The sequence below is a fragment of the Chenopodium album genome, chromosome 3 (assembly GCF_948465745.1).
Source record: "Chenopodium album chromosome 3, dcCheAlbu1.1, whole genome shotgun sequence".
Lineage (NCBI taxonomy): Eukaryota > Viridiplantae > Streptophyta > Magnoliopsida > Caryophyllales > Amaranthaceae > Chenopodium > Chenopodium album.
The window spans coordinates 39,662,408-39,674,327 of NC_137836.1; positions in this window are offsets into that span (position 1 = coordinate 39,662,408).

The window sequence follows — 11,920 nt, forward strand, 5'->3', positions numbered from 1 at the left end:
ATAAAAAAAAAAGATAAAAAAAAGAGATAAATAAAAAGAAAAGGGAGTAGAAGCATAATCGCAAAGGAGAGGAAACTTACAGGGTCAGCGAATTCCTTCGACCTCCGCCTTGTTCTTGATTGGAAATCGAACTACTGGGTTTGAAATTTTCCGCAATTCTGGCAGTTATTCGTGCCGATTATCGATTCGACTCGCCATTCCTTAATCAACTCATATTTAGGCGAACTCTGGTAGTTTTCTTGCTCGATTTTGTTACAGATCGAAGGTAAAAATCACATCAGGTATATAGAACTCAATCCTCTGTTTTGACCGAATGTTTCTCGACCTTTATCCCTTGTCATGGCTGGAAATTTAGGCGGAAACTCCTAGGTATTTTTAACTAAATTTGTTGAACTCATTGGATTGATTATATTGAGTTCGATTGCCTTTAATTCCTGACTTTCTTGATTGCAATTTAGGCTTGTATATACGTGCTTAAGGTTGTGGATTATAATTTGTTTCTTTGCGTTAGAATAAGATTTTCTAATGGCACACACTTAAAGTGTTCGACAAAAGAACGACATTAATAACTCCACTCTTAATGCAAGGCAACCTCTTATAAAGAAAGGTTCATCGTCCAAGCGAAATTCATCCGTCTCTAATGGAAAGAAAGCAACGTCGCCAATCACTAGAGCCAAGAACAATGAAGCCGTCAATTACTTTGACATTGATTTTAATGGGGATGCAGAGTATAAGGAGAAATATGAGCAGCTATTTAAGCGAGGAGTCGTTGCTACACGCTATGGTGACCTTGATACTTTGACAACCTTACACATTGAGGATGATATTCGTTGGCTTTTCGATAATGTCAGGATGGGCAACCTTCTCATGACTAAGTTCCCAACATCACAGAGAGAAACCTTGGAATTCTTAAGCTCCCTAAAAGTCCAATTATTCCCAAACCCATCAAGTGGCGAGACTAAGATCACTTTTCGGCTATTCAACAATGATCATACTTGGAATTTGGATAATCTTAATTTGGCTCTTGGATTACAGGGTGGTGGCTCGAGAATGACCCCAATTAGATGGGATGTAGATGACCTTTGGCGGATCCTCACCGGTGAAGGCACATATGATTCCAAGAGGAGTTCTATTACGTCCGTCCGCCACCCTGCACTACGTTATACTCTCAAGTTGTTTTCCAATACAATTTTTGGTCGACAAGAAGGGAGTAGGGTTCGTAAGGATGAGTTATATATGCTCCATCACATGCTTCATGTTGAACCTATAGACATTGGTGCCTTCTTCATTCAACAACTGCAACACATAGCCAATAATAACACTACTGGAGGAAAAATTGTGCAAGGAGGGTTTATCACTCGCATTGCAACTTATCTAGGATACAATGAAGAACTCAAAAGAGATGGTTTTGTAGATGGGATAGATGCAGTAGTAATTCCTTCTAGTTGGTTGAAAAGGAAAGATGGCACCACCCTTTGGTGCACTCATAAAGATGAAGATGCATTTTCCCCTCCTGAGCAAATATTTTTGAAGGATATAAATAATTGGTCCTTTACTCATTCTTCAATGAGAAATCAAGCACCATTGCTTCCTGAGCCACCCGTTCCATCATCTTCTCTTGAAGGTGCTAGAGTTTCTCCAATGTCAATTGAACAAGAACTTACAAAATTGCAACAGAGTGTTGATCAAATCAAGGCCGAGCAAAAGGAAATCAAGGATCATTTGGCTTCTTTATCAAAGGCTTTCACTGACTTTGGTGTTTGGTTGCAGTCTCAAGGGTTTCAAAACCCTCCTCTTCCCCCTCAATGAGGGTTTGTGAGTATCTTCTCTCCTTACTTGTCTTGATACTTTACCTTTGCTATGTGGACATTGCAAAATTCAAGTGTGGGGGGAGGTTTAGTATAGATTTATTGCTTTTTAATATAGTTTTACCGCTTAGAAAAAAAATTAGAAAAATAAAAAAAATACAAAAATACGTTCCAATGAATGATAAATCATGCTTCCCTGTGCCCCATACTTAAAAATTGTTTTGATTCTTGGTATATGATGATGAGTATTGTGGATAAGTTAGCCATGATTTGATACTTGATTACTTGGATGTCTTAACATGCGTTAATTTTGCCCAACTGCTTGTGAATATAGTGCTTGACTAGTTGATTTGGTGAGGAATGTGTGTTAGTTCCTGGAATGTCAATGAATTTGAGTATTGGTTTGTGACTATAAGTAATGTTTTACAACTCATTATTATGCACATTGAGGAGGACGAAGGCGTTGTTCTTTTAGGTGACTTCAGACGATATTAGATACAATTGTTCCCTTCTTGCTACCCATGTTGTTGCCATGACCTTTTTGTTGTTTATTAGCCACATTACAAGCCAATTTTGCCCCATTGGTTACTAGTCCCAAGCTTAGCTTGGGGGAGCTATTAGTGAGTGAGGTGAGAGAGTTTGTAGTGTGCTTATTATTTGCACAATTGGGTGGTGTTAAGAAGTTGCAATTGTTTTTCATGGTGGTTTATTTTTGATGATTTGAGAGTTGAATTTCTTGTGAAAAAAAAATAAAGCATGATGAAAAAAAAAAAGAATTGAAGTTCAAGAAAAAAAAAATGAAAAAAAGTGAACTTCAAAAGGAAAAAAAATTGTTTAATGATTCAAATGTTCTAAGTGAAGGTTGATCAGTAGAGAAAAAAATGAGTTGTGCATAGAGTTGTGTGAATGTGAAAGTAGTTACTTATCAATGCAAGGAATGACTTGACATATTCCGAGTCGACTATTAGGTTGAGTGTATGTCTTTTTAAACACACGAGTGCGTGAGTTGGGAGGGCATTGTTCACATGATGGAGTTGGGATGGAGAGCGATCGAGTACATCTTTTACTCGCCACATAAATGAGAGTCGAGTGTGTGAGCACTAGTATTGAATTCTATATGCTGTTGTGGTTTGCTCTATTTGACAATTGTTAGGGAGGATGAGTGATTAAATGGATGAGATTGGTTGATTTTGAAGCATATTTGTTAGATTTACCTTGAATTGGTTGTTCTTGATTTTTATTATTTTTGGGGTGAAGTATTGATTTATTTATTCATTGCTTTACTCGAGGACGAGCAAAGGTTTAGCTTGGGGGAATTTAATAACACGATATTATACATGATTTATATGTAATATTTGGTCATATTTTATTGTGTTTCCTTCATTTTCCTACTCTTTTAGAGCTATTATTCTTCCTATTTCGATATTGCTCTTCTCGGTTTGTTTGTTTTTGTTTTTATAGGAATAGGGATCGATTTGCTTGGAATTCAACTTGGACGCAAGATATTCTTCATATGGAGCGTTTTTAGCATCCACGAAGCATCATGGTAGCCTAGTCCTTAGCTTGATTGCAGTTTACTATGACCTACCAAAGCTTACCTGCGGCGCACTTCAAAAAGGAGCAAGAATTCAAGGTCAGCAGCCTACACCGCAGCAATACCGCGGCTCGCGACCTTGTACCGCAGCCCGGTTGTGGCCTCTTCATTACCAACGAAATTAGCCCTATTTTAGGGATTTTAGGAGTCCTAATCCTAAGAAAAGACTATTATTATTTTCCTAGCATATAAATAGGTTTTAAATAGTCTTTTATCTATCACTTTTACATACATTACTTTAGAGCTTTTGTATTACGTTCTTCATTATTACTTTCAAGATTCAAGTTTTCATATTTAATTCCAATTCCAAGTATTGATTTCTCTTCCTTATTCTCTTTAGTTTTTATTTTTATTATGTTTTCTTTAATTAATTGTCTTGATACTTCTATTATTATGTGTGAGTATTTTCATAATCTAGGGTTAGGTTGAACCCTAATATGGATTGATGTGTTATTTGATTCCCAATTCCCAATTTAATTAATTCATAATTTCTCTTTGTTAGGGTTGGTTTTATTATCAATGATAAACTAGAAATAGTATTATTGAATGTGATTAGGTTTACAACGAAAGTTGATTCTTAATTGATTTTAGAACCCTAATTAAAAGTAAGAGCTTTTATGCATGAAAATAGCTAATTGTTCTTGCTAGGGCTTATAGGATGTCGTTCTCAATGTCTTTAATATGTATGATTCCATAAAAATAGGTATGATTGCATGTTAGGGAAGCTATTAGTTGGTCAAAAGAAACTCTTAGTATTGTTTTAGGGAGCATCTGTCCTGTGGAATATTTATTGATTTAATTGAGGGAAAGGGATTGTTCTATTACATTGATTCATATTAGTGGGGATACTTAATCTTAGTTGTCTTTTGTTCTTGATTAATTCATTATTATAATTTTCTTTGCTTGATAGTTCGCAATTGTTCTAGAATAGATCTCTCGATATTGATTGGTTACTTGCATAGTATTGATTTGAGTCTGTTTAATTAGTAGTCCTTAGTCTCTTGGGATTCGACCCCTACTTGCTCAACTACATAGTAGAGTTAGTTCGGTTATTTTTGTTAGATACGCGACACGCCTATCACGTTTCTCATTGAAAACTAAACAAAGTTGTTGTATGATTTTCAATTGTTGCATAAAAACCCACAAATAATGACTAGCATACGTAAAACTTAGCCAAAGAAATATGATTTCATATTGACTAAGAGTTCTAAAATATTTATTTTGGAACATGATGATTATGCATGTAATGAAGATGATTTGACAAGTTCTAACTCCAAATGGTTTAACAACAAAGAAATCTGAAATAGATTCTAAGTCTATAAGCAAGTGTATGAAACTTGATTAATTTGTCTAATTGGGTGAGACCCATTAAGCAAAACAGATAAGGAAGAAAAATGTTTTCTAACTAAATTAAAGACTTGTTACAAGATTCAACTAATTCATAGTATGACTATGATTACGATGAAACCTTTACATTAGTCATGTTGCAAAGATCTATTAAAGATATTTTAGTGATTTCTGCCTTATGAGATTTGGTAGATGGATTTCAAAACGATTTCTTGAAATTGTTTATGAAAGAAGATTTGTATATGATACAATTAAAAGTTTGAAAAACAATAATCCTAGGGATGCTTAAAAGATCCTTAATGGATTGAAATTAGCATCAGGGAGTTGATGTTCTTAATTTTGTGAATTAATCAAAATTGTTTGATGTTCTCATAAAATGAAGATGTTATGTATACAAGATGTTTAGTGGGAGCTATAAAGTCATCTTGGTGTAGTATAAGGAGCAATTATTCATTTCTTGAAGGGTTAAGTGATGGCTAAAGAATTTTGTATGAAAACCTTGAAGAAGAAGATGAGTACATTTGGGATTCAAGATCTATATAGATAGGTCTCGAAGGATGTTTGAGCTTGGTTAAGAAGCTTATATGGATAAGATTCTTATGAGGTTCAACATTATATTAAAAGAGGGGTGAGCATGGGACGGGTACCCGTACCGTTAATACTAACGGTTCTGGTACCTGTAGACACCCAATTGTATCTCCCCAAAACAAAACCCAGTGATGAATACCTTTCATGTCATTTGATTATCGAACGAGGTGAAAATGTGAAAAGTTTGGTGATGAGGATATTTTTATTAAAATATCTCTTCTTTCTATTTTTGAAAATATTTCTTTTCTTACACTATTTATGAGGAACGTGCATTCCAGTTTAGTTTGGTCCATGATAAGGGCCCAAAAATAGTGTATTTGGATAGGGCTCGAAAAGAGCTTTCCAACGATATATTATAAACCCAATTCCGATGAATAATGAGGAAGTTATGGCCAAAATACTAAATTGGGCCCGGTTTGGTTCTTACATACGGCCCAATGATCTAGAGGAAGGCCTATTATTAATTATCATTCCTAAAGCTATTAGGGTTGATTATAGTCTTCTATAATACTCTAGAAGGTTCTCTTAAATCCTAATGGAGTTAGGATTGATAATTATGTTTCAAAGAGTTTGAAATGGAATAAAACTACTACTTTTGAGAATCCTTGTTTTGTACGAAATGGAACATATTCAGATATTATTTTCATGCCTCATAATCTTTATCCAAATCTTACATGGTTTGATATATCTAAAATTATCTTTACAATGATATGTTATAATATTAATTCTGAGCTATAACGAAAAAGATATGAATGAGATACGAAACTCTATCCAAAAGTCACACCCTTCCACTATTTCGGCCATATCTTTTTATCTACAAAATATTTTAATCTGATTCCAATTGGGTTAGAAATTATACTTCAAGAGCTTTCCAACGACGTATTATATGACTTATTTGGACTTTTAGATCAAAAGATATAAAAAAAAAACAAAATCCACAAAAATTGTCTTGCATCGCCAAACGACAGGTTTGTCGCCTGGCGACAATTTCGTCGTCTTGCGACAAGCCCTGTCGTTGGCGACAGAGGCGTGTTTTATTCATTTTGAACTTTGATTCGTTTCTATCAATTCCGGACTATTTTCTTATAAATAGGGTCCCTGGACCTCCGTTTTTCAATAACTAGAATTCTTTAATTCTTCTCTCTCTCTCTCTAAACTAAAGATTATTTTCTCTCTCTCTCTCTCTCTCTCTTTCTAAGCCTAGCCTTTTACAAACAAAACTCCTCATACCTTAGCACTGGACACACCTAGCCAAGTTTGAAGTTGCCTTTTCCCTAGACGTGAAAGGTTTGATATTTCTGAGGGTTTAGTCCCTAATCACTATTTCAATTATTTAATTTAATTGTTTGGATTTTATTATTTTCCTTGAAGTTACTAACGCGTGTATTTTGTTAAAAAAAAGAGGTACGAGGCATCCAATACTTGGTTAAGGAGAGAAGGGCGATTAATCAAGGACAACACCTTCGTTCAAGTTCAACTTTTTGATAAACCAGTCGGTCGAAAAAGAAAAGCTAAGAAGATAATGGCAAGTCAAGAAGAAGTTAATGAGCTTAAGAATCAAATGGCAGACGTGACTGAGGTGTTGAAGGCTTTAACCCTCCAAATCAATGACCCTGTGAAACAACAATAAATGGAGCTCACGCAAGAAAGCTTGAGCAAAATATCCAATGACTATAGATTTCAGGGCATTAGCTCACAAAGGGTCTCAGTGGACAAGGAGCTTCTTCCGCAGAAGTTCAATGCCAATGACATCCCTAAGTTCCATCCAACAGATAATCCTTACTTCCACTTAAGGGCATTCGAGACCATAATGAACATTTAGAGGATTGATAGGAAAGTCTTTCATTCCTTGTTTTCTTTATCTCTTGAAACTGTTTTTCAACAATGGTTCTTTTCCCTTGACAAAGAGAAAACCTCTTCTTAGGATTCCATAAAAAACTCTTTCGTAGATAGATATAAGTGCAACATCCAAGACGAAACAGACCACAGACAACTTGATATGTTAAAACAAAAAGAAAATGAAAGGTTCACTTCTTTCTTCAACAAATGGAGGGAAACTTCTGCTAATATGGTTAAGGTTCCTACCGAAAAAGAGTCTGTAAAGATGTTCATCAAGAACCTTCAAGAAAAATATGCAAAGCACTTAAAATACCAACACAACTTGAATACTTTCAAGGCTGTGTATAATATAGGCATTGACATTGAAGATGACCTTCTGAAAGATAATAGTGTGAGAGGAAAGAAGAACGACCATCCTTCTTCTTCCTCTCCCATTAACGAAGTACATGCTACGAACACCTAAAAACCACGAATCCAAAGGTCAAAAAGAGTGTTCACTCCACTTGGTATGAGTTATGAAACATCTTTCAAAAAGCTACACCACAAAGGACTAGTCATGCCCATAGGACCTATCAAAGACCCAGTTCCAGAAGCCAGGCCACCTAAGTGGGATCCTAATAAACACTACAAGTATCACCAAGGAAAGGGTCACGAAACTGAGGAGTGTTGAAAACTCAAAGAAGCTATTCAAGACCTGATCGATGACAATAAAACTTCCGAGATTCTAGCCATCGTTAAAGATCAAACATCCTTCGATCCTTCAATTTTTAACACACCTGTAGGTGAGCCCATGACCGAGATAGCTTATATAACCTTTATTGATGAAGTGGCCATGATTAAGGAGGATGAAAGAATTTTCTTAGATAATACCAGGGAAAATTTGTCAAGTTTAAAAGAAGACGTTCGAAAATTGCAAGATGTCATTGACATGCTCTTGAATGTGGTAGAAGGACTAGACAATCGGATGTTGGTTATCGAGCAAAATTCTCACCAAGGATTTAATGAAGAACTCAATGCTCCTAAGCCACGGGCAAAACATACCATTGAAGAATACACACCAATAGAAATGACTTTTGATGAAGCTTTCGACTATCTTCATGATCAAGGTCTCATTCATCCCGTTGGCCCCAGTCAAAACCCACCACATGAGAAACGATCTCCCAATTGGGATCTAAATTCTTATTGCAAGTATCATAGAGGCCATGGTCACACCACTGAAAGGTGTTTTACCCTTAAGGATTGCATTCAAGACCTCATTGATTCAAACCACCTTCATATTCCTCTGAGCAACATGAAGGCCAAAAATAGTAACAATAGTAATAGTGGCTGGAAAGGAAAGAAAAACGATAATCTTTCTTCTTCCAAAACTGCCCACTAAAACAACGTTAGCACGTTTAACTTGGATGAGGTCCTTGCCATGAACAAACGAGAGCAAAAGAGAACCTTTACACCTATTGGCATAACTTATGACACAGCATTCGATCGCCTTCATGCTAAAGGTCTCATAACTCCCATTGGACCTATTCAAGATCCCGCACCTAAGAAGAGGTTACCTAGTTGGAATCCAGATGCACATTGCAAATACCATCAAAGTAGGGGTCATACTACTGAGAGTTGTTGGAAGCTAAAAGAAGTCATCCAATATCTAATTGACAATAACAAGCTTCCCATACCTCTAAACGACAAGAAGTCCGAGTGATAATAAAGCATAAGACACGAGGCAAGTTTCAACGACAAGATTTCGTGACCTCTTTTTCTTTTTCTTTTTTTCATTTTTCCTTTCCCCCAATAAGTCTAGCATAGGAACCTTTTATTTTCCTTAGATCTTTGTAGGTTTTTCTTTTTTATCTTTTAATAAAAATGAGCATTTATTTTCTTGCATATGATCATTGCATTGCATTAAAAAATAATAAGTAAATAAATAAAAATCGTCGAATTAAGCACAAGGTATATCAATGATTGGAGGCACCCTTCAAATATGTAATCACTTTTTTGATAAACCACTTTGAGCTTCGTCTAACGATAGACCTTTGATTTTTCAATCCATATCTACCTAACCTTGGTAAGGGACGGTGTGCAATTTATGCAATTTCAAAATACAAAAGCTTGAGTAATCTCAAAAGAATAAAATAAAAATAAATAAAAAAACAATAAAAGTGTACAAAAGGGCAAGTGTTCCAATGTCATTGATATGACATTTCTTTGATTAGAACACGTCTCATATTGCGTTTCTTATCGAGTGCTCGGTGCCGTGCCTGAGAAACATGAATGCCTAGTGAGTGATAGACCGCATGGTCAGGATTTCCCACACTTATAAGAATAAAATAAATGCAAAAAAAAAAAAAAAAAAAAAAAAGAGAGCTAAAAAAGAGTTAAAAGCCTCAAGCATAAAAATATAAAGATTCAAAAGCAAGGTTGCACACCTTGGGGGCTTATCTAGGGTCTTGAGCCTTTATTCCTTTCTTCTTCAACCTTTAGCCTAAACACGTTACAACCCTTCAAAAGACCTTTTTGAGGTATACACACACTTGTGCGAGGTTCGGCTAGAGCTACGTTCGGCTTGATTCTTAACGAATACGTAGGCAACCTCACATCGAGGTGCAGACGTAATAAAAATGCATTCATATTTACGTTCATAATTGATCATATCAAGGGGATCTCCTATGCTCATCCTTATTCACTTAGAGCTAGACTTGGGGGCTTGATTCTTACATTATTAGCCTACCCAGCCTAAGAGTCACCACCATTTGGCTCTTTTCAATATATTTTTCTACACACTTAGCCCTTGCGGCCTAACTTTAGTGTCATTATCACACACATCACAGATACATGACCAAATATACTTCCCTTAGGAACCCTTTGTCATGAAATCTTAACACAACGCTGAAGCATGCCTTGTCATATCAAGATCAATCATCATTGCATCACAAAGTATGAAGTACTTAGCCTCCGCGCCTAAGTTACCTAAATACTTTCATTATCGAGTCAACTAGGATAGTCTAAGATGTTACAATTCTTGTACTATGAGAGACAACGTTAACAGATTAAGCTCATTCAACATACACCATCAAACACTTTTATTCTTTATTCTTTTCCTTCTCTTTCAGGAGAAAGTCGGTACCCTCCACAAAAATGATGGAAAATTTTTGAATTTTTTAATTTTCGCATTTTGAGTCAAGCACAACTCAATACAATCACATGTGTCAATTCACATAGAGTCAACCTCAATTCAGTCAATAAGTCTTAGGACAACCTTAAGAAAAGGCATCAAGCCTTAGGTCATCCCTAAGAAAAGCACCAGAAAAGTCTTTTGGCAATCTTTTGATTTTTACAGGATACAACTATTCAGCAAAACTCCTGTTCGCAGCCAACCGAACGATCGCAACAAACATTCAAATATCAAAGCTCTTTTGTTCAGAGACGCGTGGACATATCATCAAAGCTATTTTGTTCAGAGACGCGTGGACATATCATCAAAGCTCTTTTGTTCAGAGACGCGTGGACATATCAAAGCTCTTTTGTTCAGAGACGCGTGGACATATTTTCTTTTTCTGAGACGTGTGGGCATTTCATCAAAGCTCTTTTTTTCAGAGACGCGTAGGCATTTCATCAAAGCTCTTTTGTTCAGAGACACGTGGACATATCATCAAAGCTCTTTTGTTTAGAGACGCGTGGACATATCAAAAAGCTCTTTTGTTCAGAGACGCGTGGACATATCAAAAAGCTATTTTGCTCAGAGACGCGTGGGCATATCATCAAAGCTCTTTTTTTAGAGACGCGTGGACATGTCTTTCAAGCTCTCCTGCTCAAAGACACGTGGGCATCCTATTAAAGCTCTTCTTTTTCAGAAACGCGTGGACATCTCGTCAACAAGCTCTGTTGTTTAGAGACGAGTGAACAGTCCTAAAAAAGAAGCTCTTTTGTTCAGAGATGAGTGAACATCAACAACAGGGAGATGGCGTTCCCTAGCTTGTGGAAGGTCGTCACCACAAAATGCAGTACCCCAGAGACGTGTGCTTGACGGTGCAAGATACACGTTTCTTAACTTTCTTATCTGTTTTAACTAACGCTAGTTTGCAGGTATCGGCGTTACAAGAATGATTTAGGGTCGCAGAACGTTCTGAATCATTCTCCGTCCTTATCGCTACTTTAACTTTTGTTTTCGAAACTTGCGTTTCTCCAAACTCAGTCAAAGTGGGGGCTATTGCAGACACCCAAATGTGTCTCCCCAAAACCAAAACCAGTGATGAATACCATTCAAGTCATTTGATTATCAAATGAGGTGAAAGTGTGAAAAGTCTAGTGATAAGGATGTTTTTATTAAAATATCTCTTCTTTCTGTTTTTAAAAATATTTCTTTTCTTACCCTATTTATGAAAAATGTGCATTCCAGTTTAGTTTGGTCCATGATAAAGGCCCAATAATAGTGTAGTTGGATAGGGCTCAAAAATATCTTTCCAGCGATATATTATAAGTCCAATTCCGATGAATAATGAGGAAGTTATGGCCAAAATACTAAACTGGGCCCGGTTTGGTTCTTACATATGGCCCAATGATCTAGAGAAAGGCCTATTATTAATTATCATTCCTAAATCTTTTAGGATTGATTATAGTATTCTAGAATAATCTAGAAGGTTCTCTTAAATCCTAATGGAGTTAGGATTGATAATTATGTTTCAAAGAGGGTTTGAAATGGAATAAAACTACTACTTTTGAGAATCCTTGTTTTGTACGAAATGGAATA